This window comes from Cervus canadensis, chromosome 13 (assembly GCF_019320065.1).
Source record: "Cervus canadensis isolate Bull #8, Minnesota chromosome 13, ASM1932006v1, whole genome shotgun sequence".
Taxonomy (NCBI): Eukaryota; Metazoa; Chordata; class Mammalia; order Artiodactyla; family Cervidae; genus Cervus; species Cervus canadensis.
The window spans coordinates 38,538,966-38,548,924 of NC_057398.1; the positions used below are offsets into that span (position 1 = coordinate 38,538,966).

General features: G+C 42.0%; 1 non-coding gene across 1 annotated transcript; it reads left to right on the forward strand.

Annotated features, from left to right (window-relative positions):
- The first annotated feature begins 7,783 nt into the window (after positions 1–7,783).
- LOC122452692 lies at positions 7,784–7,890 on the forward strand. Its single transcript, XR_006272840.1, has one exon. It is a non-coding gene; the product is annotated as a U6 spliceosomal RNA (small nuclear RNA).
- The last annotated feature ends 2,069 nt before the right edge of the window (positions 7,891–9,959 follow it).

A 9,959-nucleotide genomic window follows, 5' to 3' on the forward strand; every position in this document is an offset into this window, starting at 1 on the left:
GCTAGATAGCATCACTGACTCAATGGACATAAAATGAGCAAACTCCAGGAGATGGTGAAGGACAGGGAAGCCTGGCATCCTGAAATTCATGGGGTCACAAAGAGTTGGATATAACTTAGCAACTAAACAAGAACAAGAACAACAACCAAGAAATCAAAAGCCTTTTCAATATAGTGAAGAATGGGGAAAGCATAAAAATTTCCCTGGTATCTACTTATGGTGCAACTTCTGAAGGCAAAGGCTATACTAAAGAAGATAATCTATTAATTTTTTTCATACCTTCCACCTATATTTACTTACAAGATGAGAAAAGGTGAAAGATGGTTCTTTTCACAGAGGATTTGTGATTGCTTACAGCAAAAGCACAAGCAATGCAGTAAAAATAAAATATGCACAGAAGTGGGCTCATGATCAAAAGTTGGAAGATGGAAGGAATGAAAATAAGGAGGCAAATATGGGCAATAACATACCACACCTGAGACTGGTAATTATTATTTTTAGTTGAGATGTAATTGACATGCAACATTGTATCAATGTTAGGTGTACAACATGGTGGTTTGATATATGCATATATTGCAAAATGATCACCATAATAACTTTAGTTAACATCTATCACCACAACTATATTTTTGTGTGTGTGATGAGAACTTAGCAACTACTTTCTTAGCAACTTTCAAATATATAATGCAGTATTGTTACTATAGTCCCCATGCTTTATATTTACATCATGAGTGCATGCTAAGTCGCTTCAGTCATGTCTGACTCTTTGTAACCCCATGGACTGTAGCCTGCCAGGCTCCTCTGTCCATGGGATTCTCCAGGGAAGAACACTGAAGTGGGTTGTCATGCCCTCCTCCAGAGGATCTTCCCCACACAGGGATCAAACCTGCATATCCTGTAGCTCCTGGATTGCAGGCAGATTCTTTACCACTGAGACACTGGGGAAGCATATTTTATATCATCAGGAGTCATTTATCTTATAACTGGAAGTTGATCACTTTCACCCATTTCACCTACCCTCTACCCCTGCCTCTGGTGATTACTAGATAATTCTTATCTTCAGAAAGGAGAGAATTCTACCAAGTCTTTAGATGATGTCCTGAAAACCAAAAGAAAATTTTCAGGTGACAGTTACATTGGTGACATTAACTGGTATAGCAAAAAGTTCTTACAGATATATTTATTGCAACTGCCAAAGCAAATCTCATGTGCCTATTCTCAAAACCAAAGAGTTTGAAGGGGTTAGCTGCCCCCTCCTCTGTGGTAGACTGAATACCCCTCACCCATCAAAGGGTATTCGTATCCTAATTCCCAGAACCTGTAAACATGTTGCCTTGTGTGATGAAAGGTACTTCACTGATGTGATTAAACTCAGGATTTTTCAGGTGGGGAGGTTATCCTGTATTACCCAGGTGGACCCGTGTAGTTGTATAAAGATGATATAGAGGGGCAAGACTCAGAGAAGGGGATGGGATGACAGAAGCAGAGGTCAGAGTGAAGCTAGAGAGGAATCATGAGCCAAGGAATGCAACTGGCCTCTAGAAAAGGGAAGGAAATGGATAGGAGCCTCCAGGAGAGATGCTGACAGCTTAATTTCAGAGCTTCTCACCTCCAGAACTGTGAGGCAAAGAACTGGTGGTGTTTTAAGCCCTTACATTACAGTTTGTTACAGCAGCTGTAGGAAACTAGTACATCATCCTCCCCTCCTTCATGTGAGCTCAAGGCTACCTGGGAACCAGAGTAGGAGTCAAGGAATGGGAGGTGAAAATATCCCTGTGCTGGACGTTTTCCCTTTGTCCCTCAAGTGTGCCCCACTGTCCTCCACCAGCTCTGTGCCCTGGGAAGCTGTCCTGTGTGGATCTCACCAACAGCATCCTCTTCCCTCTGCCTTCCTAAGGGCCTGGGCATAGTGGGGCCTCACATGAGAACTTAGGGAGAAAAGTGGTGTTGGGTATTTACAGTTCACCCCAGCTCTGTCCCTGTGGGATTGCAATGGGTAAGCCTGTGCTTCAGCTCAGCTCCTGACCAGCAGCCTGTCTACACAGCCCGAAGCTCTCTGTGTTCCCTCCCCCCAGGGAGTGAGAATGGTGCCCTATTGTTACCAGCTGTGTTACCTTGTGGGTCCTTTGCACAGTTGCTCAACGAACTCTCTGCAAGCTGTCCTAATGTGCATGTCTTAGTCCATTTGGGCTACAGTGACAAAACTACTCTACTCTGAGTGGCTTATAGACAACAGAAATTTATTTCTTGCAGTTCTGAAGGCGGGAAGTCCAAAATCAAGGCATCAGCTGATTCCGTGTCTGGTGAGAACACACTTCTTCACCCATAGATGACTGCCTTTTTGCTACTCATGTAGAAGAAGGAGTGAGGGAACACTCTGAAGCCTCTTACAAGGGTGCTAAGCCCATTCACAAGAGCTCTGCCCTCACCACCAAATCACCTCCCAAAGGGCTCTCTCCAAATACCATTGCATTGGGGGTTAGGTTCAGTGTATGAATTTTTGTTGCCCAGAAAATCCCATGGACAAAAGAGCCGGGCAAGATACAGTCCATGGGGTCACAAAAGAGTTGGACACAACTGAGTGGCTAAACAACAACAATGAATTTTTTGATAGTATGAGTATGACGTCTGTTTCCTGCTGGGACCCTGACTGATACATCCCCTTTCTTTCTTATGAAGCTGATTATCAGAGCATATTGCTTGGGAGTGTGGGGAGGGGTGCTGGCTGATATTAGGAGCTGGGTCCCAGAAGGCTCTAGACAGTCTTGCACCTGTCTCTGTAGGCACCTGGTACCTGCCGCTTCTCTGCAGGCAGATAGATCCCACAGCCAGTTGAGCCTACCCTGTTCCTTCTCTCAAGGTCTCCATTTGGAAAAGCCACGTCTCCTCCCCTTGGAGGAATGAGTGTGGAAGTGGAGGGAGCATGGAGTGTTACTCTTCTAGAAATGCCTTTCCCCAATGGAAATGTGTAGTCTGATACCTTCCAGCTTCTGCCTGTGGGAAAGCAGAATTCAAGGCACGAAACATTGCACCATAACAGACGACCGTTCTATATTGAAAACTATGGGTTGAATTGTGTCACCCTAAACTCACATATTGAAAACAATACCTCAGAAGGTGATCTTGTTTGGGAATAGGTTCTTTGCAGAGATAATCAAGGTAAAATTAGGTCATTACAGTGGACCCTAATCCAATATGATGAGTGATCTATGAAAAAGGGCAATTTGGACATAGAGTGGTGCATAGCATGAAGACTATGTGAAGAGACTTAGGGTAAAGACTGTTGTTCAGTTGCTAAGTTGTGTCCGACTCTTTGTGACCCTATGGACTGCAGCACACGAGACTTCCTTGTCCTTCACCATCTCCCAGAGTTTGCTCAAACTCATGTCCATCGAGTTGGTGATGCCATCCAACCTTCTCATCCTCTGTCGTCCCCTTCTCCTCCTGGCCTCAAGCTTTCCCAGAATCAGGGTCTTTTCTAATGACTCAGCTGTTCGCATCAAATGGCCAGAGTATTGGAGCTTCAGCTTCAGCATCAGTCTTTCCAATGAATATTCATGGTTGATTTCTTTTAGGATTGACTGGTTTGATCTCCTTGCTCTCTGGCCTTCTGTAAACCAAAGAGTGAGGCCTGGGTCACACCCTTCCCTCATAGCCATTTGAGGGAATCAACCCTGCTGACATCTTGATTTTGAACTTCCAGCCTCCAGACTGTGAGACAATGAATTATTGATTAAGCCCCACAGTCCATGGTACTTTGCTATGGCAGCCTCAGCAAACCAATACAGGCAACATTCACAAGTATGTAATTCTGAGCCAAATAACATTGTGACAATATATATAAAGGAAAAGACTACTAGAACTTCCTTAATGAATGCACAGAAGGACTGAGTAACACTGAGAGGGTACTTACCAGGGAGACTTGACCTAGGGCCTCAGACACCTAGGCAGTTAATGGTTGGGCTTCAAGGTGTCTGAATGTCATGATCAAGCTAACATTTACATCTTGTGTCAGATGCTGGCAGTCAGCAACCTCCTCACACTTCTAAGCTCTCTTTTGTGTCCAGGGGGCTAGATTCAGGGAAATGGCATTTCCTAGACTCTCCTTCCAGCAATGCTCCAGTTTGCCGAAGAGAACCTTCCTGTAAGAACTGGAAGGCAGCTAGAAGCCAGTCTTCTCAGTGGAAGTTAAGTACAGGCACATGAGAATCAGCAGGTAAAAGGCCTGTTTTGCCTGTGGCTCCAGGTGACTTCCAGAAGGTCAGTCACTTCTACATTGCAGAAATCAACAGCTGTGGTTTCCTATGACACCTGCAGTTTGGTTAACAGAAAGCCTCCCCCTCCCCTGACTTTTGCTCCCTTGACCCTCCCAATAGTTTCCCAAATTTCCAATTTCCTATATTAAATCTTTTCCTTGTGGGGAAAGAAATGCTGTGTGGCAGAAAAAAAATCCCATGAGTTTGCCAAACTTCATTTTATTTTCATCCTAGGTATGTGGAAGGTTTGCACTTCCCAGTCTCACATGCATTTAGGTGGAGCCCTGTGAATGTGTTCTGGCCATTGGAATGTATTTCCACACCTGACCCTTAAATTCTTCTCCATGAACATCCTCTTCTCAGCCTCCTGGTGAGGCAGAGAGCATGCAGTGGAGGGTGAATCAGGGTAAGAGCCTGGGGATGGGAGACAACTAGGTGTGAGGCATGTGGATCCTACAGTTACCATGCAGTATGGCTGTTCTCCAGACACCCAACGGTCTAGGCTGTGAGAGGGACATAAGTCTTTCAAGATCTGAGATATGAGGGTCATTTGTTAAAGCAGCTAGGATTACCTGCTGCTGCTGCTAAGTCGCTTCAGTCGTGTCTGACTCTGTGCGACCCCATAGATGACAGCCCACCAGGCTCCCCTGTCCCTGGGATTCTCCAGGCAAGAACACTGGAGCGGGTTTCCATTTCCTTCTCCAATGCATGAAAGTGAAAAGTGAAAGTGAAATCTCTCAGACATGTCTGACTCTTCACGACCTCATGGACTGCAGCCTACTAGGCTCCTCCGTCCATGGGATTTTCCAGGGAAGAGTACTGGAGTGGGGTGCCATTGCCTTCTCCGAGTATTACCTATCATCATTAATATATCCAGGAAATGTAAAATGATTCTATATTTATTCTTATCTATCCCCTCATTCTCTTTGTACTTTTGTATGATTTCCAGACAAATAAGGGAGAGAATACTTAAAATACACTGCCATGTTCCTGCTATAAATTCTGCATCTGTATTAAATTTTTTTGCCATCAAATGTTTTAATGTTTAAAAACCTTGATGGTGACAGAATTTTCAATCTCTCTCATAAGAGTCAAAGTATTTGTATTTTCTATTTTTTGGGTGAAATTCAGGTATTTATATTTTGACAGGGAAGGCCTTCATTTTCAAAATCATTGCCATACAGTTTCTTGTATTATAAGAGGAACTTTCTAAGAATAAGAGAATAGATGACAAATTTCACTTCACAAAAATTGTGGACATCAGCGCAGAAAAACCCCATAAAGTTAAAAGGTAAACAACCAGGGGGAAAAAAAAAATGTCTGCAAGCATAAAACAATGGCGCAACTCTTTTGCGACCCCATGGACTGTAGCTTGCCGGGTTCCTCTGTCCGTGGGATTTACCAGGCAAAAACACTAGAGTGGGTTGCCATTTCCTTCTCTAGGGGATCTTCCTGACTCAGGGAATCAAACCCATATCTCCTGCTTAGCAGGCAGATTCTTTACTATTGAGCCACCTGGGAAGCCCCAACAACAACATATCAGTTCAATTCAGTCCCTCAGTTGTGTCTGACTCTTGGCAACCCCTGACTGCAGCACACCAGGCTTCCCTGTCCACCACCAACTCCTGGACCTTGCTCAAACTCACGTCCATCAAGTCAGTGATGTCATCCAACCATCTCATTCTCTGTTGTTCCCTCATCCTCTGATGCTGAAGCCGAAGCTCCAATGCTTTGGCTACTTGATGTGAAGAACTGACTCATTAGAAAAGATGCTGATCCTGGGAAAGATTGAAAGCAGGAGGAGAAGATGACAGAGGATGAACACCAACATATAGTAAAACCAAACAAAGAATATCTATAAGTCAATGCAAAAAGATAAACATATCAATAGAAAAATATATAAAGGGTAAGATCACATAAAATCAATTCATAATGAAACCATAAGAAAAGAAGTCAACCAATAAAATACAAAACAATGGCCTACTTCATTAGCGTCAAAGAAATACTAACTGAAACAATGCTGAGAGATAATTTTAAAAAGATATCAAAGTTGACCAAATTGAAACATAGTGATAATTTGCAGTATTGGTGAGAAAACTGGAAAAAAAAATCATTCTGGGGTTTAGTTTGGGTAGGAGTATAAGTTGATACAATTTCTCTGAAGGGAAACATGTTACTATGTATCATAAGTCTGAACATGTTTTTATATTTGACCCATCAGTTCCACATTTAGAGATTTATTCCAGAAAAATAATTGACAGTTACAAAGATTTAGGAAAAACCACAGACAATGTAGATATCTAACAATAAGGAGTTGGTGTTAAATTAGAGTACATACAAAAGGTAGAATAATGAAATATTCTATAGCCATTGAAAATTTTGTTACAGAATTACTTTTATTGGCATGGAAAATTATTGAGTGAAAGAACAGTTTCCAAAGGACATATCCCATCTCCCATTTAAACACGCACACATACACACACACACACAAGCTGGGTTAGACCCAAGTTTTGTGGGGCTAGGGCAAATTTCAGAGTTTTCTTAAAAAAATGCAATACTGTGAATACAACTCAGATTTAAAAGTAAATATATATTTAGAATGAGAAAAGAAAGAAGAGCACGCTACAAATTTTTCAAAACTGAAAATGCCACCAACATCCCAAAACTCCAGAGGGTATCTTTTAAATGTCTGACACATTTTTTTCCTACAGGCAAGTGACACTGTCACTTAAGCTGCTAGTAGGAGAAAAGTCAGAATGGTGTTATATCGAAATGAATGTGTGTTAACTTGTGGAATAAAAAAAGAAAAAGGATGTTTTAGAAATCAGTAATCCTGAATAGCTGATAGACTACTTTTTACCTTTGTCATAAAGTGAATCTTAGGCCTGACACAGATTTCTAAGCCGGCTGCCTGTTATGCAATGAGCTGGGGGTGCCTGCTGAGTTGTTCCTGTTCAGTCAAGTCACTGCAGGGCCTGGATGGGAAACCCCACCCCCCCCCCCCCCCCCCCCCCCCCCCCCCCCCCCCCCCCTGTTGATGTGTAAGACCTGTTGAGAGTTTTCTTTGTTCATTGAAATTTTGGCCTTGCTCAAAATAAGGGGCCTGAGAAGAGCCTTGCTTGGTTATGAGTCTCCCCTACAACTTCGGCTTATGGGTTTTGTGACCTTGGGGAGATGACTTAGCCTCATAGAGGCTGGACTTCCTTATCTATAAAGCGGGGACAACAAGAAGGTCAACCTAAGGGGTTGATGGGACAGCTCAGTGTACTAACACATGCGGGGGGTTTGGCTTGGCACCAGGCACAGAGCTGGGACCCCAGCTTTGCTTTACAGGTGAAGAAGTTGCCAGCAGAGAGAGGGTGAGTAAATTGCCCGATCTCACCATGCTAGGCCAAGAGTAGAGCTGGAAGGGCATCCTTCACTGCTCCCTTCAGCTGGTGGGGGATGCACGCCTCAGGTGTCAGGATCAGCAGCTTTCCTGGGAGGGAAAGGATGTCTTGCAGTCAAAGGATAAAAGCACAAGGGAAGTGCTCGCTTCGGCAGCACATATACTAAAATTGGAACGATACAGAGAAGATTAGCATGGCCCCTGTGCAAGGATGACACACAAATTCGTGAAGCGTTCCATATTTTTATTTAAAAAAAAAAAAAAAAGCACAAGGGAATAAGCAGAATTGTGTAGAATTAAAGCAAATTCAGACTCTGGTGTGCAGAAGTCCTTCCCAGGCTTTATGCTGCCTTGTAGCAGTATGACTCAGGAGAGGCTGGTGGCCTTGACAAAGAACCCTCTATCTTGGTACTGGAACACCACAAACCTGTCTATCTCCAGCAGGCAACACCTCACAGGTGCTCCTGCTGGATCCCCCTCCTGGCATCTCACCTTCAGGAATGACACAGGAGTCTGGGCTCTGCCATTGCAAGGCGTAACCATTAGGAGTCCCTCTCTCCCTTCTGGAGAGAGAATGGAGATCACGTGGACAATCTACGACTGGGCATGAAAGTGATGGGAGCATGGCGGCTCACACCGCCTGGCCAGAACATATCATGTGGTCACTCCAGAAGCAGCAGGGGCTAGCTTAAGTGGTATCACCTTTCCCTCTGCAAGGAAAGTGAAGGAGTTTGGAGAACTCGTAGAAATGTTTTAAAGTCTACTTTGTTTGATACGAGTATTGCTACCATAGCTTTTTTCCATTTCCATTTTCGTGATACATCTTTTACTATCCTCTTACTTTCAATTTCTGTGTGTCTTTACCTCTGAAGTGGGTCTCTTGCAAGCAGCATATAGATGGGTCTTTAAAAAAAAAAGTTCAACCAGCCACCTTATATCTTGATTGAACCATTTAGTCCATTGACATTTAAAATAATTATTGTTAGGCATGTACTTCCTGTTATTTTGTTACTTGCTTTCTGGTTGTGTTTGTTGTTCTTTTCTCTTCTTCTTTCAGCTTCTTCCCTTGTGATTTAATGATTTTATTTAGTGGTATACTTATTTTCCTCTCTCTCTAATTTTTGGGTATTTTGTGGATTTTTGCTTTGTGGGTATCGTGGGGTTTATATATGAGGACCTATAGCTGTATCTATTTGTTTTAAATTAATAATCATTTAAGTTTAAAATAATTCTAAAATATCTACTTCTCTTTTCCATGTTTTGTGCTTTTGATATCATATTTTATATCTTCATGTCTATCCCTTGACTGTTTATTATAGTTATGGTTGATTTTACAATTCTTGTCTTTTAATCTTCATATGGGTTTATTCAAGTTGTTAATCCTCAGCCTTTACTATATATTTGCCTTTACTAGTTCGATTTTTCCTTTCCTATAAATTCTTACTCTTGTTATAGCCTTTTCTTTTTCACTTAGAGAAGAGCCTTTAACATTGCTTGTATGGTTGGTTAAGTATTGATGAACTCTTCTAGATTTTGCTTGTCTGAGTTCTCTTTCCTTCAATTCTGACTCATAACTTTGTTGGTTAGAATATGTTAAGTTATAAGTTTTTCTCTTTCAGCACTTTAAATGTGTCATGCCATTCCCTTTTATCTGTAAAATTTCTGCAGAGAAATCAGCTGATAGCCTCTTGGGAATTCTCTTGTATATGAGTCTTTGGTTTTCTTCTACTGCCTTTAGAATTTTCTCTTTATCCTTAACTTTTGCCATTTTAATTATGCTATGTCTCGGTGTGGGTCTGTTTGGATTCATCTTGTTTCAAATCCTCGGTGTTTTCTGTACATTATCCTTCTAGGTTTGGGAAATGTTCAGCCATAATTTTAACACATGTATTTTCAATCCCATTCTCTCTCTTTTCTTTATGGGACACCTATAATTCAAGTGTTGGCATGCTTAATATTATCCCAAAGATTCCTTAAACTTTTAATTTTTTAAAAAATTTGACCATGCCACATGGCCTATGGGATCTTAGTTCCCCAACTAGGGATTGAATCCACACCCTTGCCAGTGAAAGCACAGAGTCCTAACCACTGGGCCACCAGGGAATTCCCTTAAATTTATTTTTATTTTTGCTGTTCTGATTGCGTGTTTTCTAGTATTCTATCTTCCAGGTTACTTATGCCTTCTTTTGTATTACCTAGTGTTCTGTTCATTTCCTTGTGGATGTTTTCCACTTTGGTTATTGTATTCTTCAGTTCCAACTGGTTCTTTTTAAATTTTCGAGTTTCTCATTAAAATCCTCACTGTGCTCATCTAT